At 37.4% G+C, this 11,985-nt stretch overlaps 1 long non-coding RNA gene across 1 annotated transcript; it reads left to right on the top strand.

Annotated features, from left to right (window-relative positions):
* The first annotated feature begins 7,136 nt into the window (after positions 1 to 7,136).
* LOC126410653 (uncharacterized) lies at positions 7,137 to 8,807 on the top strand. Its single transcript, XR_007575110.1, has 3 exons — positions 7,137 to 7,222; positions 8,246 to 8,304; positions 8,574 to 8,807. It is a non-coding gene; the product is annotated as an uncharacterized LOC126410653 (long non-coding RNA).
* Positions 8,808 to 11,985: the final 3,178 nt, after the last annotated feature.

Below are 11,985 nucleotides of genomic sequence, written 5' to 3'. Positions count from 1 at the left end.
GCCCTTTCTGTTTTTTCTCTCTCTCCTGCCAGTCCGGTGTGGAGTCGGTCGGCAACCATTGGAACTCGGTCTCCAGCGGCGGCTCCGTGGTCTTTCAGGAGGCAAATAATCCGGATTCAGATGGTGTGCTCATGGATTCATCCTTGCAGCCTGCCGGCTTCGGCCTCTCGCCGTCTATGGCACCGGACTGGGGCCACGCTTTAATGTGAGTGTTCGCATCAGCGGAACCATGATTTTCTGTTGTCTGACTCCTGGTTCGTATTTGAATTTTAATGTTCAATTTCATCGTTTTATTTGTCCACGTTCAGTTTAGTTTCCAATGGGCGATGATCAGAGATTATTATGGTTATTCATAATCTGATGTCATTAGTCGATGATCATTGCAGAGTCATGGGAAAAATCAGCTGTTCATGAGTTTACTAATTTTATTATCTACTGTAATTGTGCACAATGGGTGGTTGCATTATTTTTAGATAAATTTTGCGGTTTCACAGGCATATGTAGCTTGAATCTTTGTAGTTTCTAATTATTGTATAGAATTTTGATTTATGATTGCTGTTTTAATTGAAAAAGAACAAGAAAAAGTTGCTGTGAGGAACAGGCTGTTTTCGATCATTTTCTTATTTTTATGTCATTGATATAGCTGTCTAGAGGCAGGACCCGTAGATGGATTTGTATAGCTTAACCACATGAAAAATCGATAGTTTTTCTCATCATCCTATGACTTTGGACCTTCAGCAACGGTTAATTGATCATGAGATTTGTATGGTGTCTGTAATCTGAAGGCTTCTTTACTTCACCTTTTAGTTTGCGGGTAAGTACTAAAAAGTAAAACTACTAAATTGCATCAGGGCTTGTCCTGAATTTAGGGGTGTTGCGAGGAAGCCAGAAGTCAGCCCGAATTTCGACCTTCAGTTTCAGGAATAGATTGAATAGAAAATCTTAGAAAATTGTCATTGTTGTTTGATTGAATTTTCAGAACTATCCTTAAAACTTTGGACAAGATGAATGCTCGGTGATATCCTCTAATTAAAAAACAGCTTAATCTTGAACATCAGAGATGAATATGTTCTCTTCCTACTTTCTCCTTACGTTTATCTTGCTCTATTGTGGTATAATAAGCTGGCTCAGCAAACACTAGTGAGGGGATTTAGGTGATATTGCCTTCCAAGAGGGGATTTAAGATCTCTGGTCATTTAGAGCATATAATCAGAAATACGTGAGGCTAGAGAGTGTAGGCGTATAATCAACTAAGGAACGAGCTGATATTCGTACATTCGTTTGACTGATTGCAGTAGATGAAATGCAATAAAGGTGTCTAAGTTGGTGCAATGCGGTTCTTAGATTAAAAAATTTGTGCTTGCTGGTTGTCATCTAGCATTCTCACTTTTGAGCAACATTGAAATTGCAGGAAGGAGGAGCCTCTATGAAACCAGTGAGGACAACTTCTTTTCAGCAGTCATGCCAAACTTCAGCATGTCTCAGTAATTTTCTTTCTCTTATACCTGATTGTTGAAGAATACTTATCGACACTCCCACCCAAATGACTGGCTGAAAAATGATTTTCCATTTTCAGAACCTATTGTCAAACATGCGTTTGCTTTTTTATTATTACAGTCACTATTTTCTTCTTGTGTTTTTGTGGTTGTCTTCTCTATGCAAAATTTGGTCATGGTATGAGGAATTTTTTTAGGGGTGAAAATATTTTGAGCAATCTTGCAACTCGTGCTTGTGGTTGGTGCTCACTTTTATTTTGGTGGTCTATTCTTTAGCATTGTCACACCCTCACTTCTAAGGGCTCTTTTCTTTCCAAACTTACAGTTGCTTTTGAAGTATATGTTCCTACCTTGCTGTTATCTTTTTTTGTCAACTGATTAGGCCAACTACTCCAAAGCTTACTTTTGGGGAAAAAAAACCTTTTCGTTCCAACTATCTGTGGAACCCTTGTTCACTAAGAAGCCCATATGTACCAAGGACTTGTAGCCTCTAGGCTTTTCCTTTTTTGTAGAGGACCTTATAGGAGAGTGTGATGGAGCCTACTCTTTTACATCCCTCCAAAACCCATTACACGGGTCACTCCAGTTTCACAAACACCCTATCTATGGGGAAAAGAGAGACTCCTTATCTGGACAATGTATCATTTGATGTCGGCAGTTTTCCAAAAGTTTTTAGCCCTATATTTGTTCAAAAGGACTTTCGTGCACAATGGTATACCTTCTTTTTTTCTTAAGTATTTTTTTAAGGAGAAGGTTGAAGTTTGAAACTTTTGTTGTCAGTCAACGAGAGGTAAAACTGGAAAGATCCTCGATATGAGCAGTGCGGGAGAATCTGATGACACCGAGGAAGTCAAAGATTAGAAAAAGCTATTAGCCTTAGCAATCAAACATCTGCAAGGGTTTAGCAGGAGAATGCTATGAGAATGAAGCCCTAGCGTCCTGTAAAATCTTGGCAGGTAGCAAAATGAGAGTTGAGGGTGAGCTCGGGGCAAGTGTAGTCGTTCCTCTGGGTCAATACGTGAGAGTACTGAGAAGGCGCATAGCTGATTTGCGTCTCTCTTGCGAAATCATGTGACCTATGAACTTTTGTCTAGTCGTGGCCTGAAGCCTTCTGAACTCGAGCAAGTAAGTCCGAGGGGTGTTCTACACCTGGTACCCTAAGGCCAACTGGTCTGGGAGCTGCCGGCCCAAAGCTCGCTACACGGGTTCAGTAGAAAGCCCAATAGGCACGATATTGCACAAGACAAAACTACACAACCACCAAAATGGTGGAGCTTCGTAGTAGCTTTTGGGGTGGTGAGGTATTTCCCTCAAAGGTGAAGGGTGGCTCAGTTAGAAAAAGAAAAAGAAAAAGAAAAAGAGCAAAATCAAAAGAAAAATCCAAAATCAAAAGCGGAAAGAAAAAGAAAAAAAAGTGCCTGCCAAGAGATGAAAGACATGAAGGCCGAACTCTGAAGTATTGAATGAAAAAATCTTTTTCAGATGGATGATTCTAGGCTAATATTTGTTCCTCTTCTATGACTTTCTATGAAATTGAGGACGATTCCTCTATGCTCATGTTTTGGAAATGGAAAGAAATCCCTTGAAGAGACTGGACAACATTGGTGCGAGATGAATCCGGACACTTAATGAATACTTCTGGTAAATGAAGGCCATATCTCCTGCACACTACGAGCACTCAAAGCCTATAGGGCAAAGAATTGAAAATTTTTTGAGCTATTTTAAAGACAAATCTTTGCAAAGGAAAACTTGACATCTTTTGCTACATTTGTGGCTCCTGGTTATTGGAGAAATCTAGTTCCCTTAGGACTTGATGGATGCAGCCCTTTCATTTCCTTCTATGCTAGTCCATTCACAGAATGGATGAAACATCTCAAAATTAGTCTACTCATGCTAAGTGTGATGTCTTCCCCCGCTGTTCCCTAGATTTACCTCTTGCGTTTTCCCTCTAAATTTGATCTCCAACTCTATTTTCAGCTAAGCTTCAACTTCTTCCCTCCTGCTGTATGTTGGAATCCCAGCCATGGAGTTGTCCCCTTAGGTCCTGTTTTTAGTGTCGCCCATCTTTAAACCCTAATTTTACTAGTTGTTTTCTAAACTAGGTTAACTCATGTTTTAATCTTATTTAAAATCTAGCCTTCGGCCTTTGTTTTCAAATTTCATGCGTCATGTAGATCTGGCCATCTAGGCTCCACGCATGCATGGATCCAATAATGTAAAGGTTTTTAAAGTATATTTTACATATTCTTAAAACACTAAGGTGGGTTTGTGGTACTTGCCAGGTCTTGTGATCTATTTTGTTATATAAGGTTAATAACTTCATATGGTGTTGTTTGATGAATTTGTGGAGATTGATGAATTTGTTGAAGTGCTACTTGAGCATTTAGTGAAACAGCAGAGCACTCGCTGTCTTTTTTGTGCATGTACTTTGCAAAAATATACTTCTCAGTCTTATGAAGCAACAAGGCCCAAGTATCATGTACAACTAAAGCTGTTATGCACATTTAGTTGCTTTTCAACTCGCATCGGTTACTTCTTTCATTTTGTTTTCAGGATTGTTTTTCCTGCCATGAAGTTTCATCAAATCTTGGAATATCAATTATTTATTCTTCAAGATAGCGGAAAATGTAGCATGAAGTCCTTGAGTTGGTTGGAACTTTTCTAAACATGGTTGTTGTATTTCATCCGTTGATTGTTCATAATAGCAGTTATGAGTCACGTGTTTCCTCATTTTTTACTTTTAACATCTAAAAGTGGTGAGATCTTTTTTGCAAATGCCACAGGGTATCATAAGTCATCATCGTTCTTCTGTTTCGTTTTTAATTTGTCTCTATTTTTCCTTAAGATCGAACGGCACTACTCTATTTTATTGTCTTAAATTTTCCACTCTCATTGCATGGCCTTGTGAGGTGCCTGCTTTAAGTGGAATAACAAGTTCTTCTTCAATACGAGAAGCTCAAAACGGAGTTATCATTCTAATGAATCTTTAGTTGCAGGCAATTCGATTTTTTAGTGGCTTGAACTTGACATTTGAAATAGGTGGCATTCTTGTCTTGAGGGCTGAAGGTCGTGGGAGGGCCTCATGTACCTGCCATATTCCATTGCTGTTGAAAGCTATGAATTTGGGCCTATAGGTGATTGTGATTAGTATTTTCAATTTAGGTTATCATGTATCTTTTAGGGACCTAGTATGAGGGAGCTAACCAAAAGACCTCTGAAACATTCTGATTGAATCTCCACAAATTGAAAGCACGTTCCTTTTCACAATCTAGTTTTTAACTAAAGAGGCACAAACGTGTTCAAATTTTTGAATGGATCCTGGATAATTGAACAAACACAGGTCCTTATGCTGCTGTAAAACTGTGGGTGCTAACTAAACAAAATGCTGGTTTCTTTGGCAATATTTTCTGTAGATTCTGTATTATAAATTTTTGCTGCACAACTTATTGTTGGAAAGTGTCAATGTCCAAGGATGTCATGCACGATCTACTGTCAACACCATCTATTTCTACTAGCACACCTGACATAGAAATTTCAAGTCTTGTGGAGTGTGGTAGCACCATTCAGAAAGCAGAAGTGTATAAGATGTAAGTGCTTAAGATATCTCATGGATCTTGCCTTTCTCATGTCTTCTGCACACTAATTGTTGGTTAACCAAGTTATTGCTGCTAACGTAAAATTCTCATTTTGTTGTTTCCACTTTCTTTTACAAATCCATTGCATTTATTTGATATCCGTAGTGTCATTTCTTGTACTTTGAGCTCCCATGCTGGTCCTAATGTGCTTTCTTGTACCTTGAGCTATCATGTTGGTCCCGTTGTCGCCTACTGTACCTGGAAAGAGGAGAGTACCACTTCCACCTTTTATGGCAGGAGTAAGAAAGTTACTCTGAAAATAACTCCGTGAGGACTGCATTTTTAGCCAAATTCTCTCTTTCTTTCTTGTTACATCTCTTCTCTATCCAGGTAAAGAAAATATCTGTACAAACTTCAAATTGTCTGAGATAAGCCTATGATGCTGATCCAAATTCTGCCCATAGCTGCAGTTTGCACTTTACACTCTAAAAGTCTATGAAACTAGGACTGCTACTAGTGTGAACAAGCGGATCTCAAGGAAGTGCACATCCATTTTAAACATTGCATTTAGTTCCCCTTTTGCTGATTTAGTTTCACAATAGGATCAATAGAATGCCTTTTCTCCTTGCTATGCTAGGTCCTCTCAATGTACTTTTTTGGTTGTTCACTTGAATGTTGAAAAACGAGGCCATTACTGTGCGCATATGAAATTCTCAAAATTTTGGAAATTTTTGAACTTCGGTGGTGGGTTAAGGTAGCATGTTGATAATTGTTTCTAGATTTGTGTATCATTCTTTAGGTAAACAGTGGCTCGCCTATTAATATTGTTTTTATCTTCAGTGTTCTCCCTAATTTAAAATTCAAATGTATTAGTAACGCTCGTTGTATCTGGTTTTCTTGATGTATCAAACTCATAAACTGATTTTGTAATCAACCATTCTCTCATAAGTCTCCTTTTTGCTAGGTTGAATTTCCTATTCAGGATGCTGTTAAATTATACTCAGAGAAACTAAAATTGATCAGCCTAGGTGAATCTCTCATTCTTTTGGCTTTATTTTCAAATTTTGTGTTTGTTGGTAGCATGTCAGGCTTGGCCAGGTGACTTGTATGCTTGCTCTGCCGAAGGCATGCTTGAGTTTAGCTCTTCAAACTCCGGTGAAGTTTTATTGCTTTCAATAATTAAAGGAAAAGGAAAAATGCCAATATTGCTAATACGAAGTCTTGCATGTCTCATCTAGATTTTGGCTGGTCTCCTAATTATCTAAATGCCGTGGCTGTGGTGAAGTCCAGATGAAGAAGCATGGTGATCCAGACGTCAATTACAATACCTAGAGCTATGGATTGTTTTTAGTTAGGGGCATATGTTTTGTTCACATTTTTTGAATGCCAAATGCCCTTTGATTTATTGGTTATATTTTGGATATGCTCACATTTGTTGTTAAAAGGGCTCGTCTTTCTTTGTGGAACAAGTTTGAACGAAAATCGAAGCCTGGATCTTCCTAGGAGCAGTGATGAAACCCTTTACAGTGCACACCTAAAAACAGGCCAAAAGCAAACAACAAATTAAGTTAAATAATTGATCTGCTTATGAAATTAAAATTACATACTTCATTGTCTAAAGCTTTGAGGGCAAAAAAGTAAGAGCCTGAGGTTACTGCTGTTGAAGTTGTTTTCTTGTGTAGAAAGGGAAAAAAAAGTCAGCCTATATGTGGCGGTGGATGGGCATGATAAGAAACATTGCATTTGCTATCCTTCATCGCCAACTAATTCCTATATTCATCGATAGCCCCTCCATGTGAGTGTCATTGAAGTTAGAACTCTAGTTACTTTTCTTGTGAATATCTTGTGGATAATAAAAATTAAATATTTGAATCAGTATATTTCCAGTTCACACACAACCACACGTGCAGTCATGCACGTTGCTCTAATTATCTTCTCCAATGCTTCTTTCCAAGACTTCAAATGAGGAGAGGTTTCAGGATGCGAGGTTTTTTGCATGCTTTCTACTTCTTCATGAACTTAAAAAAATTGCTTTTTGCAGGGAGTTGAGCGTTATTGATCATCTTGAGGAGGTCTTATCATTTATTAGTTTATCATTGACCAGCCATCCTGAAGTCAGCCGATCCCCTCCTGGAATTGCACCTTTTTCAGGTAAATATTCTATCCAAAACAGATACATATTGGATAATACTCACTTGTGTGGTTTCCACTTCTGAGTTCAGTTATTATAGGACTTAATGGACATGTATGTGCTTGTCGTGTAACTATTGTCTTTTTGCTGCTTGGGACTAATAATGCTCATCTTACTGTACTTCCCACTCGTTCTTCTTCATTTAATTTGAATGAAAAGCATGGTAATGCTATAAATCAATTATTTGATGCTACATAAGAGTCTATACGTAAACACATCATATGTAGTAAACTAATTATTAGGTATTTGATGCCAAATAAAAGCAAAAACCTTCAACACTTCAAGACAGAAAACAAAAAGCAACAACTGAATCAAATAAGCCCCCGATGCAAAATTGCTGGGAGAGTCAGCAACAAAAAATGAAAAGCAAAGAAAAAAAAAAGATTAAAACAACAAAGCAAAAAGAGGAGGAGGGACAACATAGGCTGGATGAGAGAAGTATAACGCAGGTTGCAAGTGGATTCGCTACAATCCAATATTGTTGTCACGGCATAGAATAGGAGGTGTGGATGACAAAACCCCATGATCTTTGAGATGTGATTCCAACAGTTGTTGCACAGTCTTCCTCTTCTTGTTTCTTCTCTCTCCAAAATAAGCGAATAAAGGGGAAGAAGAAAAAGAAGAGGAGGAGGAAATATACTCCCCCTCACGTAAAAACCAATTAGTAATGTTTCTATGGTGATACTTGTGCTTTCTTAATGCACCAAATGGTCCTCACTGCTGGTGTTAATAATTTTAATTTGTTGCTTGTGGTTTTAAATTTAAGGCACATTTGCAACATGGAAATCTTGTGTCCAATGCTTTCATATCTGCATGTGTATCGCCTATTAATATTGTCTTATCTTCCTGTGTTCTCCGAAATTTAAAATTCAAATATATTAGTAATGCTCTTTGTATCTGGTTTCGGTGATGTATCAACTATAAGTATCAACTCAGAAACTGATTTTGTAATGACATTCCTCTCATAAGTTTCCTTTTGCTAGGTTGAATTTCTTATTTGGGATGCTGTTAAATTATACTCAGAGAATCTAAAATTGATCAGGTGAATCTCTCATTCTTTTGGCTTTATTTTGAAATTTTGTGTTCATAGGTAGCATGCTCTGAATACATAGTGTTAGGCTTGGCCATGTGACTTATATGCTTGCTCTGCCGAAGGCATGCTTGAATTTAGCTCATCAAACTCCGGTGAAGTTTTCTTGCTTTCAATAATTAAAGGAAAAGGAAAATATGCCAATATTTCTAATCTAGCATGTCTGTCTAGATTTTCGCTACTGTCCTAATTATCTAAATGCCCCTCATATTCTATCTCAGGGTGATGTACTTTGAATCTGTCGATGTAATTTTTTAACTCATCTGATCAACTGATGCCAATGAGAACCAGCTTATTGAATTGCGAACAACAGAGATCCAGTGTTAACTTCTTGATAAGGTTAATTTCTTCTCCAGTTTCTTTGCAGATATAAATAATTATGTTTCTTGCCATTCTTAGTCTCGTTGATTTTTTTTCTTATTAAAGTAACCTGTTTCTTTCTGTTCTATTTTAAATTCTTCATTCATTTTCTTTCCCCCACCTGTGTCATTCTTAATCTCGTTGATTTTTTTTCTTATTAAAGTGACATGTTTCTTTCTGGTCTACTTTAAATTCTTCATTCATTTTCTTTCCCCCTCCTGTGGCGGGTTGCTGCTGATTTGCTTCGGGAGCACATCAGGAAACTTATTGAAGAAAAAGTTGCAGCTGCGCAGCAAGTAGGTTCATTGTGCTTGCTGCATGTAACTTAGTTCCTTAGTATATGAAGGCACCCTTTATTATTCCACATGGCATATGTGCTGATGTGCATAACTGCATATGTGAATCTGTTAGCTGTTCCAGCTTGTATGGATGAGTACATGCCGAGATTATTGTTTATTGCATAGTGTTCATGCTTATTATATAAATCTTTTTCTGCTTTCATAAATAATAGGAAGGAGGTCCAAAACTTTGCATCTCTTAAGAAGAAAGAAGATGGCAGCAGTTGATAGCTAGGCATAATTCATGTGTCTTTATGGTGAAGATGGCAGCAGTTGATAGCTAGACATAATTCATGTGTCTTTCTGATGCAGGTCTGAAGTATTTACGATATTAACAAGTTTATCATGTCCTTTTAAAGTGGCAAATTTTAAAACGGCATGGTGGTCCAGACGTCAATTACAATACCTAGAGCTATGGATTGTTTTTAGTTAAGGACATATGTATTGGTCCTATTTTTTGAATACCAGATGCCATTTGATTTATTGGTTATATTTTGGTCACATTTAAAGATATTCTCACATTTGTTGTTAAAAGGGATCGTCTTTCACACAAGTTTGAACGAAAATCGAAGCCTGGATCTTTCTAGGAGCAGTGACAAAACCCTTTACAGTGCACACCTATAAAATCTGCTTGTGCAAGAAACGACATCCATGGAGTTTCAAATGTGGTGTTCTGCTGGATAGCCAAGGCCCACTCCCGTTTCCACTGTGACAACCGCCTTGGGTATAAATGTTGCTGGGTTTTGCTAAGTGATACACCTAAAAACAGGCCAAAAGCGAACAACAAATTAAGTTAAATAATTGATCTGCTTATGAAATTCCAGTTCACACACAACCACACGTGCAGTCATGCACATTGCTCTAATTACCTTCTCCAATGCTTCTTTCCAAGACTTCAAATGAGAAGAGAGGTTTCCAGGATACCAGGTTTTTTGCATGCTTTTTGCTTCTTAATGATCCTAAAAAAATTGCTTTTTGCAGGGAGTTGAGCTTTATTGATCATCTTGAGGAGGTCTTATGATTTGTTAGTTTACCATTGACCAGCCATACTGAAGTCAGCCGATTCCCTTTGGGATTGCACCTTTTAGGTAAATATTCTATCAAAAACACATATATATTTGATATGGGTGTTTACATGTGTGTTTGTGTTTGTGCCTTGATCAATGTGCAAAGCTGCAAAAAATCTTAAAAGTAATAATTATTGGTTAAAATAGTTTCAAGTTATCATCATATGAAAATCATGCAAAGGAAAGGTTTAAATAATTTTCTTGAAGTTTAATTCTCGTTTCATTTATAAAATGATGAAAAAGGGCACATGAGAATTTTCAACCAGAACAAGCTTAAAGAATACACATTATGAGGGTCAAGCTTAAGGCATTTTAACTGGGAGGTTGACATCTAGAGAAATTTGGAGACACTTTTAGTTTCCTATTTTCTTTTTTGTCATTGTCTTCTCACTATGCAAAGATGAACCTGTCTTCTCACTATGCAAAGATGAACCGGGTTATGGGGCATCTTCGCTTCAAGAACCGAGTTGTGAGAGGCGTACGGTTTCAAGAACCAGGTTGTCATGGGTGGAGGAGGTAGTGGTTTCAAGAACCGGGTTGTTGGGAACGTCTCGTCTCGGTTTTAAGAACCGAGTTGTGGAGGTGTCTCCGTTGAGGGTGCCACGATTATTCTTTAATTACTCTAAATTAAGTATGTAAAAAGAAGAGGCCGGTATGCATTTATTTATCTTTAATGCTTTAACATTGCTCCATGTTGGACCATATGAGCCAATATTGTATCTTGCAGGTTTTTGCCAATATGATGCGAGGCCAATATGCATTTATTTATTTTTTCATTTTTAAATTAATTTAAACTATTTTAAAGTATTTCTTGACATTGAAAACTTTTAAAAACCACAATCCAATGGTTATTGAATATTGATGCAATGCACTCAGTACATTACATGTACGTACAGTTTATACGGTCCCATGTTGAATCATGACTGGCTTTAACCTCAATTCATTCTACTTTAAATTAGTAATTATAGGGTTTCGTTTATGTTTGAGAAGTAACTCATGCATTTTATTTGTTCTTTAGTTATAATTTGATAGCCGTATTTTTTTTATTGAAATTTCAATTTTATTATTATGTTTCACAACTCATAATGCGATTATTGGTTCCTTTTTTTTCCTTTTTGGACTCTTTAATGCGTCTAGTCCTCCTCCTAGTTGTGGGACTACAAATTAAACTTTTGTTGACATGGCCTAAAGAAGAGAGAGCAATTCGTAATATTTTTAGTGCCGTACAACAGGCACTGGGGTTTAAAATGTTAGAGGGATATTGATTTTAAAATGAAAGAGAATTTGATTAGTAAGAAGAATTTTTATAGCCCACAACGGATGACCAGAGTAGCCTAAACTGTGATGATGGCATTGTTGGCGCTTCACAAAGCTACCGACCAGGGGTTTAAAAGCACTTGTTTCGTCAAAAAGTAAGTTCAATAAATTCATTAACCTCTATGATTTTTAAGCTACATTTACTAACTTTAATAACTTTCAAAAAATTCAAACTTCACCGATTTTATCTAATTCTATCATGCGGCTGAGAAAAGAAGTATACAAAAACAATATGAAATGGAAAATTGAAAAAAAAGATACAGACGTTAATTGGGAGACAGGCGTAGGTAGGCGCACTTGAGGTGCACATCTCGGCCGTTGAGGTGTGCGTCACTAGAACTAGTACATACATGCGGGTGTGCGAAAGGGTAACGGAACGTATAGCGGTGGCAAGGATCACCGTTATGGATTTATAGCGGTGAAAACTTGTGGCGGTGGCTAGATTCACCGGTATAATAGGCTTTTAGCGGCGGGCTACGCTATAAGGTGTATAGGCGGCGAAAGGAGTCACCGTTATAGTTCTACAGCGGTACTATTTATCACCGGTATAG

Source organism: Nymphaea colorata, chromosome 12, assembly GCF_008831285.2.
Source record: "Nymphaea colorata isolate Beijing-Zhang1983 chromosome 12, ASM883128v2, whole genome shotgun sequence".
Classification (NCBI taxonomy): domain Eukaryota; kingdom Viridiplantae; phylum Streptophyta; class Magnoliopsida; order Nymphaeales; family Nymphaeaceae; genus Nymphaea; species Nymphaea colorata.
Note: the sequence above shows the minus strand (reverse complement) of the source record. Positions and strands in the feature narration are given on the sequence as shown.